The 11538-nt window shown below is 35.1% G+C and overlaps 1 pseudogene; it reads right to left on the reverse strand.

The window, feature by feature from the left end:
• Positions 1 to 9223: 9223 nt before the first annotated feature.
• LOC123853597 (tubulin polyglutamylase complex subunit 2-like) lies at positions 9224 to 10806 on the reverse strand (annotated as a pseudogene).
• Between the last annotated feature and the right edge of the window lie 732 nt (positions 10807 to 11538).

Consider the following 11538-nt stretch of genomic DNA (forward strand, 5'->3'; position numbering starts at 1 on the left):
TCCCCTTCAGTAACCCTCAGTTTGTTCTTTATAGAGTCTGTATTATAGGTTTCCTCTCTTTTTTCCCTTTGTTGATCTGTTTTGTTTCTTAAAATCCACATGTGAATGAAATCATATTTCTTTTCGTCTGACTGACTTTTTGGCTCAGCATGATGCTCTCTAGCTCCATCCATATTGTTGCAGATGGCAAGAGTCCATTCTTTTTTATGACTGAGTAATATTCTATTGTGTGTGTGTGCATCACTTCTTTATCCATTCATCAGTCAATGTACATTTGGGCTCTTTCCATATTTTGTCTATTGTTGATAATGCTGCTATAAACACTGGGGTGCATGTACCCCTCCAAATCTGTATCTTCATATCCTTTGGGTAAATATAGTGCAATTGCTGGATTGTAGGGTGGTTTTATTTTTAACTTTTAAGGAAACTCCATACTGTTCTCCAGAGTGGCTGCACCAGTTTGCATTCCCACCAACAGTGCAAAAGAGTTCCCCTTTCTCCGCATCTTTGCCAACACCTGTTGTTTCTGGTGTTGTTAATTTTAGTCATTCTGACAGGTGTGAGATGGTATCTCTTTGTAGCTTTGATTTATATTTCCCTGATGATGAGTGATGTTGAGCATCTTTTAATATGTCTGTAAACCTTCTGGAAGTCTTCTTTGGAAAAATGCCTATTTATGTCTTCTGCCCATTTTTTAACTGGGTTATTTGTTTTTTTGGGTGGGCAGGTGTTAAGTTTGATAAGTTCTTTATAGATTTTGGATACTAACCCTTTATCAGATATGTCATTTGCAAATATTTTCTCCCATTCCAAAGGTTAACTTTTAGTTTTGTTGATTGTTTTCTTCACTGTGCAGAAGCTTTTTATCTTGATGAGGTCCCAATAGTTCATTTTTGCTTTTGTTTCCTTTGCCTCTGGAGATGTATCTAGTAAGAAGTTGCTATAGCTGATCTCAGGTTACTGCCTGTGTTCTCCTCTAGGATTTTGAAGGTTTCCTGTTCTCACATTTAGGTCTTTCATCCATTTTGAATTTATTTTGTGTATGGTGTAAGAAAATAGTCCAGTTTCTTTTTTTTTTTTTTTTTTTTTGCACTTTGCTGTTCAGTTTTCCCAACACCATTTGTTGAAGAGACCGACTTTTTTCTATTGGATATTCTTTCCTGCTTTGTTGAAGATTAGTTGACCTTATAGTTGTGGGTCCATTTCTGGGCTTTCTATTCTGTTCCATTAATCTCTGTGTCTATTTTTGTGCCAGTACCTTACTGTCTCAATCACTACAGCTTTGTAATATAACTTGAAGTCTAGAATTGTATGTCTCCATCTTTCTTTTCTTTTTCAAGATTGGTTGGCTATTCAGGGTCTTTTGTGGTTCCATACAAATTTTAGGACTGTTTGTGAGAGCTCTGTGAGAAATGCTGGTGGTATTTTAATAGAGAGTGGATTAAATATTGCTTTGGGTAGTATAGACATTTTAACAATATTTGTTCTTCCAATCCATAAGCATGGAATATTTTTCCATTTATGTGTGTCATCTTCAATTTCTTTCTTAAGTGTTTTATGGTTTTCAGAGTAAAGATCTTTTACTTTCTTGGTTAGGTTTACCCTTAGGTATCTTATGGTGTTAGGTGCAATTGTAAATAGCATATTTACAATGGTTAGATCTTCTTGTTGGATAGACCCCTTTATTATCATGTAGTGCCTTCTTCATGTCTTGTTATAGTCTTTGGTTAAGATCAAGTTTTTCTGATATAAGTAAAACTGGGGTGGCTTTCTGTTGACACCCATTTGCATGGTAAATATTTCTCCATCCTCTCATTTTCCATCTACAGGTGTCTTAAGGTCTAAAATGAGTCTCTTGTATGCTGCATATAGATGGGTCTTGTGTTTTTTTTTTTTTCCATGCTGAGATAAAGTTATGGAAAATAATGAAGCAAAAAAGAAGAGGGAAAGAAAAATATTGGATCACAAATGTAGACTAAGAGAACTCAGTGACTCCATAAAGTGTAATGACATTCATATCATAGACTCCCAGAAGAAGAGAGGGAAAAGTGGGCAGAAGGTTTATTTGAGGAAATTATAGCTGAGAACTCCCCTAATCCGAGAAGGAAACAGACATTCAAATCCAACAGGCACAGAGAACTTACATCAAAATCAACAAAAGTAGGCCAACACCAAGATATATTGTAGCTAAGTTTGCAAAATATAGAGATAAATAAAATAAATCCAAAAAGCAGCAAGGCAAAAGAAGTTATTAACTTACAAGGGAAAACAAATTAGTTTAGCAGCAGATCTATCCACAGAAAGTGGCATGATATATCCAATGTGCTGAATGGGAAAAATACACAGCCAAGAATATTCTAGCCAGCAAGGCTATCACTCAGAACAGAATGGGAGTTAAAGCATTTCCCAGACAAAAAAACTGAACGAGTTTGTGACCACTAAACCAGCCCCGCAAGAAATGTTGAAGGAGACCCTTTGGGAAAGCAAGACCAAAATGATCAACAATTCTTTTTTAACTTTTTAAACTACTTCAATCAGGCAGAAATTCAATAAAGATATGGCTAGTTATATTATTATTGATTCATAATTTTTATCATGTCCTAATGTCCTATATTATGATTTCTCCGAGATAAAATTAACTTTCTATTGTATTATTCCTTACCTCACTCAAATACAAGTAAAATATCTTTATTTTCTCTCACATCCTTCCATTTTGTAATTTTAATAGTAGAGTAGTTGAATAGTAGAAGAGACCTTGGAGTGGAAAGGGAGGAAGTGAGAGAAGAAAATGTCCTTTAGGGCGCCTGGGTGGCTCAGTTGGTTAAGCGACTGCCTTCGGCTCAGGTCATGATCCCAGGGTCCTGGGATCGAGTCCCGCATCGGGCTCCCTGCTCTGCGGGGAGCCTGCTTCTCCCTCTCCCACTCCCCCTGCTTGTGTTCCCTCACTGTGTCTCTCTCCGTCAAATAAATAAAATAAAAAATCTTAAAAAAAAAAAGAAAATGTCCTTTAATTAAAAAGAATATATTTATTTGGCTTCTCAAGAGATAAAAACAGGGGTTTTAATATTCAGGAGGTAACAAGAAGAACACATGCCAATATTATTTCTTTAAGGTGTAACATTATCCTGGCTACCATTGCTATTTTAGTATTCCCAACACTGCCATTTTATATCTGAAGATTTTGTTTAGTATCTTCATCAAACAGATGAGCCAATATTACAGCATAATTAAATGGGAGTCAAGAGATATTCCTAATATATGAATTTGCATGTTATTCAAATTTGAGAAAAAGTACATTTGAATTTAAAGGTTTATCATGTGTTTTCTGTTACTTCTGTTATGTCTCTTCTTCTCCATGTTCTTAATAATTTCAGGAATGCATTATTATCAGTGCATCTTCTAGTACATAGAGCACCATTGTGTAAATTATAAATAGTACTCTGTATGAGAAACTGAATTATGAAAAAGTGCATTTATTATGGGAATCTCACTCCTATGCAAGAACATATAGTTTGGCAGTGGCAGCAGGGAGAACATAGCCTGGTGACTTTCAATGCCATTGTTTAACTCTTATCTATCTGAGAGCTAAAGAATTATATAAAATTTGACTTAGTAATTTAGATATTTAAAGTAATAACATTGACTTAAAAATAAATTTATAAATGGAAGACAATGTTAGAAATACCTTAATTAAGAATTTTACATTTATACATTCAAAGAAAAATAATCTTCTGAATAATATTATTAATAAGAGAACTTTGTCTTGATTTACATATTCCAAGCAGAAAACTTCTAGACTATCTCTAGCAATAGCTAACAGAATAAGATTTACAAACCCCAAGAAGTCATTTTTCATGTCAGTGTCATTTTAGAATAAATTGATGGCTGCTAAAACTTAATTTAGGTTGAGTCTCTTCTGTTCATATTTATAGTTTCACAGACAGCCATGTTCAATGCTATTATATTATATATTACAAGAAATATGCTAGGTTTAAAGTAAGAATCTATTTTAAATTCTCTGATATTCGGGAATCTCTATCAAATTGTGCTAGGATAAGGATTTTAAACAAAACATTTAACTTAATAAAGCACTTGATCCCAATAGTAAATCTGCCAATATGAATCTCCATGTTTTATTTTTGCATTTTCTAAAGCACATCTGCCAGAGTAATTAGATAAAGACTTATGTGTGCAATCTGATATTAGATGAAAAGTTTAAACTACAGATGACACGATGTGAATATACAGAGGAATGGATTGACTTTTATGTTAGTCCTGAAAAGAAAGTTCATCTTTTTGAAATAGATTAAATTTATAAAATACAATTTGAGAGTGATATGCTGGATCATTTTAGAGAGTGGACTTCCGGTTTCTGATGTTAATAATAGGATAATTACTGGGCACCTGGGTGGCTCAGTTGGTTAAGCGACTGCCTTCGGCTCAGGTCATGATCCCGGAGTACTGGGATCGAGTCCCACATCGGGCTCCCTGCTCAGCGGGGAGTCTGCTTCTCCCTCTGACCCTCCCCCCTCTCATGTGTTTTCTCTCTCTCTCTCTCTCAAATAAATAAATAAAATCTTTAAAAAAAATAGGATAATTACTTGTTGAATAACTTTTAAGTGATCAAATAAGGAGATAATTGGAGGGTTCAGTAAGTGCGTGAAGGAGGGAAGGAATATTATTATTATACCACAAACACAATACAACACTTACTGTGCCTTAGGCTTTAATATATTTTGTCAACTACTTTCTTTAGGGAATACTGGTTGTTTGTTTGTTTGTTTTTGCAATTTTTTTTTAATTTATTCTGTTTGGCCCATGGTTGATGTAAAAATATTTAGAGTTACATTGACTAAAACTAATAAAATATTTCAGCTTGTGGTTGTTCACAGGATTTATTTTGCATTAATTTACCAAATAATCCCTTGGTAGAGTTAAAACAATGTAGCTATTAAAGATGTATAGGGTACCTGCATGGCTCAGTCAGTTAAGCATCTGCCTTCAGCTCAGGTCATGATCCCAGGGTCCTGAGATGGAGTCCCGCATCAGGCTCCCCGCTCAGCCAGGAGCCTGTTTCGCCCTTTCCCTCTTCTCCCCTGCTCCTGCACTCTCACTTGCTTGTTCTCTCTCTCTCTCTCTATCTCAAATAAATAAATAAAATCTTTAAAAAAAATAAAAGTGTATAAATCAATGCTAATGAGGAAAGAGAAAAATGCATTTCTTTTTTTTTAAGATTTTTATTTATTTATTTGAGAGAGAGAGAATGAGAGACAGAGAGCATGAGAAGGAGGAAGGTCAGAGGGAGAAGCAGACCCCCTGCTGAGCAGGGAGCCCAATGTGGGACTCGATCCCGGGACTCCAGGATCATGACCTGAGCCGAAGGCAGTCGCTCAACCAACTGAGCCACCCAGGCGCCCGAAAAATGCATTTCTATGTCACAGTTTTCTATTGCTACCACTGGAAAAAAATAAGGCAGATATTATCTTTTAATTAGTTGTATTTTTTAAATATAAATTTAATATACTGAATACTTATGCCCTTAAAATTATCCATTGAAGTTATAACTTTTTTATAATTGTTTATAATTTTTAATTATAAGTGTTTATAATTTTTTGTGTCAATTGTATAGCTATCTCCAAAATCATTTTAGAACAAAAGAAAACATTTTTAATTATATATTTTCCTTTAAATTAGGTAGATTAGTGGGTTATAGAATCTACATTACAATCTAATCTCCATCTTTTGCATTTTGTCCATGTAATATTCAAGCTATTTGTGACACCAAATTTGATAACCCATACAAACATGTATATCATAAACATGATTTAGATTAAAATAATCTTAATGGGCTAAACCCCAAATATTCTATTTTATTGTGGTCTCTCTTCTCTAATGCTGCTTCCCTGTTTAAACTAACCTTAGTGCCTGACTCTACCTGTCATGCTATACTGTGGAGCATCAGTCTATATTTTAACACAATGGAAGGTGACACAATTAGCTTTAGGTATGTACATAAAATTATTCAGCTTTAAAATGGAAGGAAATATAAAGTTTTGAAAATGAAAGAAGTAAATGCTGTAATAATTGTTTTCTCAAGTAATTTACTATTCATATTCCCATTTCTTAGTTTACTTAATTTTTACAATAACATTTTAGGTAACAAAGATATATTTCCAGATGAATTTTCTAAATGAATTGCTAGGCTTTTAAGATGGGTTCATCAATTTGTTAAAGGTGTAACTCCTTGGTAACTGATTAAGAGTGACTAGAACCCATTCTTTAGACTTTTAAAATCAATACCTTGCCCTCTCCCAAAAAAGGGAAAAGTAAAAACAACAGATGGGGGATATCTATGGCAAGATTATTCATTTATGTTAGAATACTAGTATAGTTCAAATTAATAAATGCATGAACGATGAAGGAAGATGGAGTAATATTAATGGCCCACTGAGTTTCCTGTTGAGGGGTAGAAATGAGCTAAGGATCATCTATACATTTCTGATTTAGTTAACCTAGTAAATAATACTGTCATTCACATATTTATATTGTCAACTAATATATTTTGGCATCTTGATTGAATTCATGCTATAGTAATCCTTTAAGAGTACCATTTTTTTTTAACTACCAAAGACTTGAGTATAATTTTAATTTACTCTATTAAAGCCACATTTGTCAAGTTTAACACCCTGAAGTATAGCTAAGGCTGCGTATCAGGGAAAAAAAAAAAAATGGAGTTTTCTAAACTGCCGGATGCATAGGTCCAGCCAGAGTCTTGGTGATTGTAAATCTAAAGAAATGGTTAATATTTACAAAAATGGCAAGACATTTCCAAAGTATAGATTAGTTACTACTATTTTAACATTTTTCACTGTTACCGAAGTTTGGCCCATGAAGGGTATTCTATTTTAATTTATCAGTAAATGGAGGAAAAAAACCCCAAATAGATCAATTCATATGGGTACTTTTCAGAAACTTTCTGCTTTTAAACCAGGATCAATCATTTAAACTTGGAAAGAAAACACTCATGCGGAACCTCATTACACTTTCTACAAATTTTGAATAAAATAAATTTTAATTCTATTCCTATAAAAATCACAGTGTTCAAATAAACCCTGAAAGTATATATTGACTCTTATGAAGATATTATTCTTATTACTGATGAAACAGATAAGCTTAAGGGTTACATAGCTACAACCCATTATAATATTAAGACAAAATTATAAAAAACTTCATAGATTTTCATAATTATTGCAAAATATAAGTATTCACATATAGACATAATATTTGAAATAAACGTAATCTTTCTCACGTAAGTAGCTCTATTTCCTAAACTTATGTACAAATATGCTAAGTATGTTTTGATCTGTGATTAATGAAGAATGCAGGGACATACTTATAGATTTGCATTGACTGAACCATGGTATAACTTAATTATTTTAGGCATCAGAAACTTATATATTTAATATAGCCAAATCTATTATGCAATAATTCAGATTTATCACTTGCTGCTGCAAAGGGCAAGTTATCCAAGCCAAAATCACATTTAAAAAAAAAAAACTGTATGCCATCTTTGTTTTAACTTATGAAATATGATTGTTGCTACATTCAAAAAAAAATTTTTTTTCAGATCATTTTAAATGTCCTGGTAGATAAAGCTAAATTCTGTTTCTGGTTTACTGCCAAGAAAGAATGATAAATAAGCTAAAATCTAAGCCAAAACATTCAAAGTTAAAATGCTGACCCAGAGAAGATCAGAATTCTCATTCAAAGGGAAAAGAATGTTCTTGGGGGCTCCACAGGAACCAGAGCATAGCATTTGACATTCTTGGATTCCAAAAGTTCACCTAAAAATTTAGTGAAGTTTTCAGATAAGTGGGATAGTTGAGACATGAGAAGTAAAACCACAGAAAAATATAAATCTTTCTGGAAAATTATCTTTATATCTTGATGTATTGCTGTCAGAAGCTTTTAGAGGAGTCTTATTAACTTGTTTTAGGCCAGGAAACACTTCAAAAATTCGATTTAAAGGAAGGAAAGTGATATGTACTTTCTCTAATATAAGATGCACATAACACCGAGAAAATTTTATGGATAATTTATGTCATTCATTACATAAGAAAAATACCTGCTTTACACATTTTAATCAAAAGATCAAGAGATTACACTTGACTATTCTGGTTCCTATAATTGTGTTTTAACTTCAGCCCACATATTCATTTCCAAAACTGATGTCATATCCAAATAGTAAACCAGATGGCTTTTGCATAGTTTAATGTTAAACCATAGGCTTTGAAACTAGCTTTAATTCTGATCAAACCTATTTCTAACAATCTCTCAAGATCATACCCCAGTTCATAAGCATTTTTAAGAACTAGTATCCTTATCTTTAGAATATGAAATTTGGTAACTCCTTATCAAAGTGGTAGGGAGTATAGAGGTAATGAAATATCTAAAACACTTAGTATACATATAGTACTTACAAAAATAAAAAGTGGTGTTATTTTTAAAACCTGTAACAAATTACATTTCTTCATTATGATGTGTCACAATGGTCTATGCATCTGTTTATTCACTTGTAGGTGGAGCAAATATTTACTTGGTACTTATTAAATAACTATTCTGAGTACTAGAAATGCACCAGAAAAGAAAGTCCCAGCTCTCATTAAATATTTATTCTAAATTGTAAGGAAAAATTAGAGGCACTGATTTAGTAACAATACAAGAAGAAAAGGAAATCTTTTTTTGTTTTTTTTAAGATTTTATTTATTTATTCATGAGAGACAGAGAGAGAGAGAGAGGCAGAGGGAGAAGCAGGCTCCCAAGGAGCAGAGAGCAAAATGGTTTCTGGCTACAAAACTTATTTTTTCTTACTGATTGAATCAAAGGTTATGTCACCTGATCACATCTCTACACAGCTGCTTTGCCTCTTCTGTGCGTGATTGCCATCATCTGGACAGAAAATTGGACCCAACAATGACATTCACTCTTCTATTTTATGTAAGGAGGCTGCCATTTGCATGAGAAGAGTGACTGCCCAAGGAAGAAAGTAGAAGTAGAACCAGGATTGAAAATTTGCCTTTAACATGATCAGGCACTTACTGTCAAGCATTTTGAAGGTTATGACATCTCTGAATAAAAATATTATTAATACAACTAGGGATTCGTGACAATGGCTGATGTGCTATGATTTTTTTTTTTTAAACTGGAAACAACAAACTTTATAGGAAACTGAAAAGGACCAGTGAGAATTATGAAAAATAAAAAGAACATACACAATTGTACCTTCAAGAATTTCCATGGAACATTATGACCCATCAAATTAAGGTATCCACATTCTCTAACAAAAATGAACTGATCTGAGTAAGGGCAGCATGAAAATATTCTAATGCAGTGCTGCCCAACAGAACTTTCTGTGATGATGGAAATGTTCCATTATCTCTGTTGTTAAATACAGAAGCTACTAGCCACATCAATACTCACAATGTGGCTAATGCAATTGACGAACTGAGTTTTTAATTTATACAGCCACCCGTGGCTAGTGATTACCAACTGAACAGCACAGTTCTAATGCCTCATGGGTCAAAATCAGTCGTTTCTTCGGGGGATTTCTCTAATCACTGCTGAGGGGTGTAGACGGTTGGGGGTGGAAAGAGAGGAAAGCTCTTAACAGCTCTATTTAACTGCTTCAACAAGTTCTGAAACTCTCCACAGCTTTCAGAGGCAAGGGCTGAGGAAAGGACTCTGGGGGAGACCTGAGTATGCCCTTGAACTCCTGGCTAATGGCAGCGGGAGTAAAAGGCCTAGGATTTGGCTCATGCAGATGGGAAGGGGCCTATGGTGCCACTCACGGAATCTGAGGCTTGGGCCATCTGTGCATGGAAATCGTTGCTGTAGGGCTGGTGGGAAGGTAGGGGTGCTCATTTCAGGACAGGGTTTCCAGGGCTAGAAGAGGATTTAGAGGTGGAGGGAGGACCCGGGGGCCCTTTCTGGCCGCCTGCAGGCTGGACTGACCCTTTCTTTTGGGGGATTAAGGTCTTGTTCTTGCTCTTGGACACTTTTCTGGGATCCAGCCTGTTCACGAAGCAGTTGGTAGGTCTGTGTTGTAGGTAATGGGTTTACACATGTTGAACCACTACTTGGCCTGTGAGCTAATGCTGTAGCTGGTGAAGGCATGCTGCCACTGCAGCAGGCCCAGGTGCTTGATGAGCAGGCGATGGTAAGCAGCAAAGGAATCAGTGAGAAAATGCTGGTATAACGCTCGGTCCAGGAGCCAGATCTCAGCATCTTGCGCTAACGCTGGTTTCCCTCTTTTGTAGACAAGGCAAACCTTCCCATTCCCATTGCAAGGATCCAGCTCAAATATCACACTGCAAGAATCAAAGTGAGGCTTCTCTGGCTGGTTCTCACTAGCTTCAACTGCATCATCCTCCAGGTCTGCCAGAGTTGGTGCATTTGGGAGTGAATACACGGAAGACTGGTTGAGTTGAGTCAGTTTTGCGATGCTGTTAATTGCCATGCTGCCCAATGGAATGGTGTCTCATCCAGCGTCACACTCCATGTCATGTGGAAGCCCTTGGTCATCAGGTAAAAATTCTTCACATCCTCAGGTAGCACACAGTTATTTTTTTGTTCCCATGAAGAAATCATATGACGTTCAGCAGGTGGTTTCTCTATGATAGTCACCTCTGTCACACCTGGGGAAGATTCTAGGATGCGGGTGATCCCCAGGGTCAGCTTCTCCAGGTGCAGCTTGCTGCAGCCCGGGGGCGGCGTTTCCTCCAAGGCTCGTGTCCCCGCTCCGTGTGGGGTGGGGGCAGCGGCAGGGACCAATGTGCTATGAATTTTTAAAATTCCAACACCAGGCATGCAGCATAGTCTTCTATTGAGAGGTCTTTGAAATAATCAAGTCTAAGCACCAAACAAGTGTTTTGAATTTGTGTGTGTGATATAATATTATATATATATATATATATATATATATATAATTTGTATATATAATGTAATTATCATTGTACACTGCCAATATTGTCTATGTTTAAAATTAAATATATTGACACTTTTGGACTTCTTTTCTTTTTAGGTCTGGTATTGTTTATATGCAGAGTAATTTTTTTAAGTTTTTTTTTTTAATTCTAGATAATTAACAGTGTGATATTTGTTTCAGGTGGACCATATTGTAATTCAACACTTCCATACAAGATCCAGCGCTCCTCACCACAAATGTGTTCTTTAATCCCCATCACATATTCTGCCGTCACCCTGCCCACCTACCCTCTGGTAACCATCAGTTTGTTCTCTATAATTAAGAGTCAGTTTCCTGGTTACTTTCTCTCTTTTTTTCCCCTTTGCTCATTTGTTTTGTTTCTTAAATTCCACATATGAATGAAATCATATGGTATTTGTCTTTCTCTGTCTTATTTCACTTATATGCTGAGCAATTTTATAGTTCAAAAATATCCAAAAATCAATCAAAGAGACTAAACACCTACATTTTTGAAGTTTTGTAAATATCTTATTTAGTTATTACATAAATATTTA

The sequence above is a fragment of the Mirounga angustirostris genome, unplaced genomic scaffold (genome assembly GCF_029215605.1).
Source record: "Mirounga angustirostris isolate CCGP_5_RB_7025 unplaced genomic scaffold, mMirAng1.0.hap1 SCAF_7, whole genome shotgun sequence".
NCBI classification, from domain to species: Eukaryota; Metazoa; Chordata; class Mammalia; order Carnivora; family Phocidae; genus Mirounga; species Mirounga angustirostris.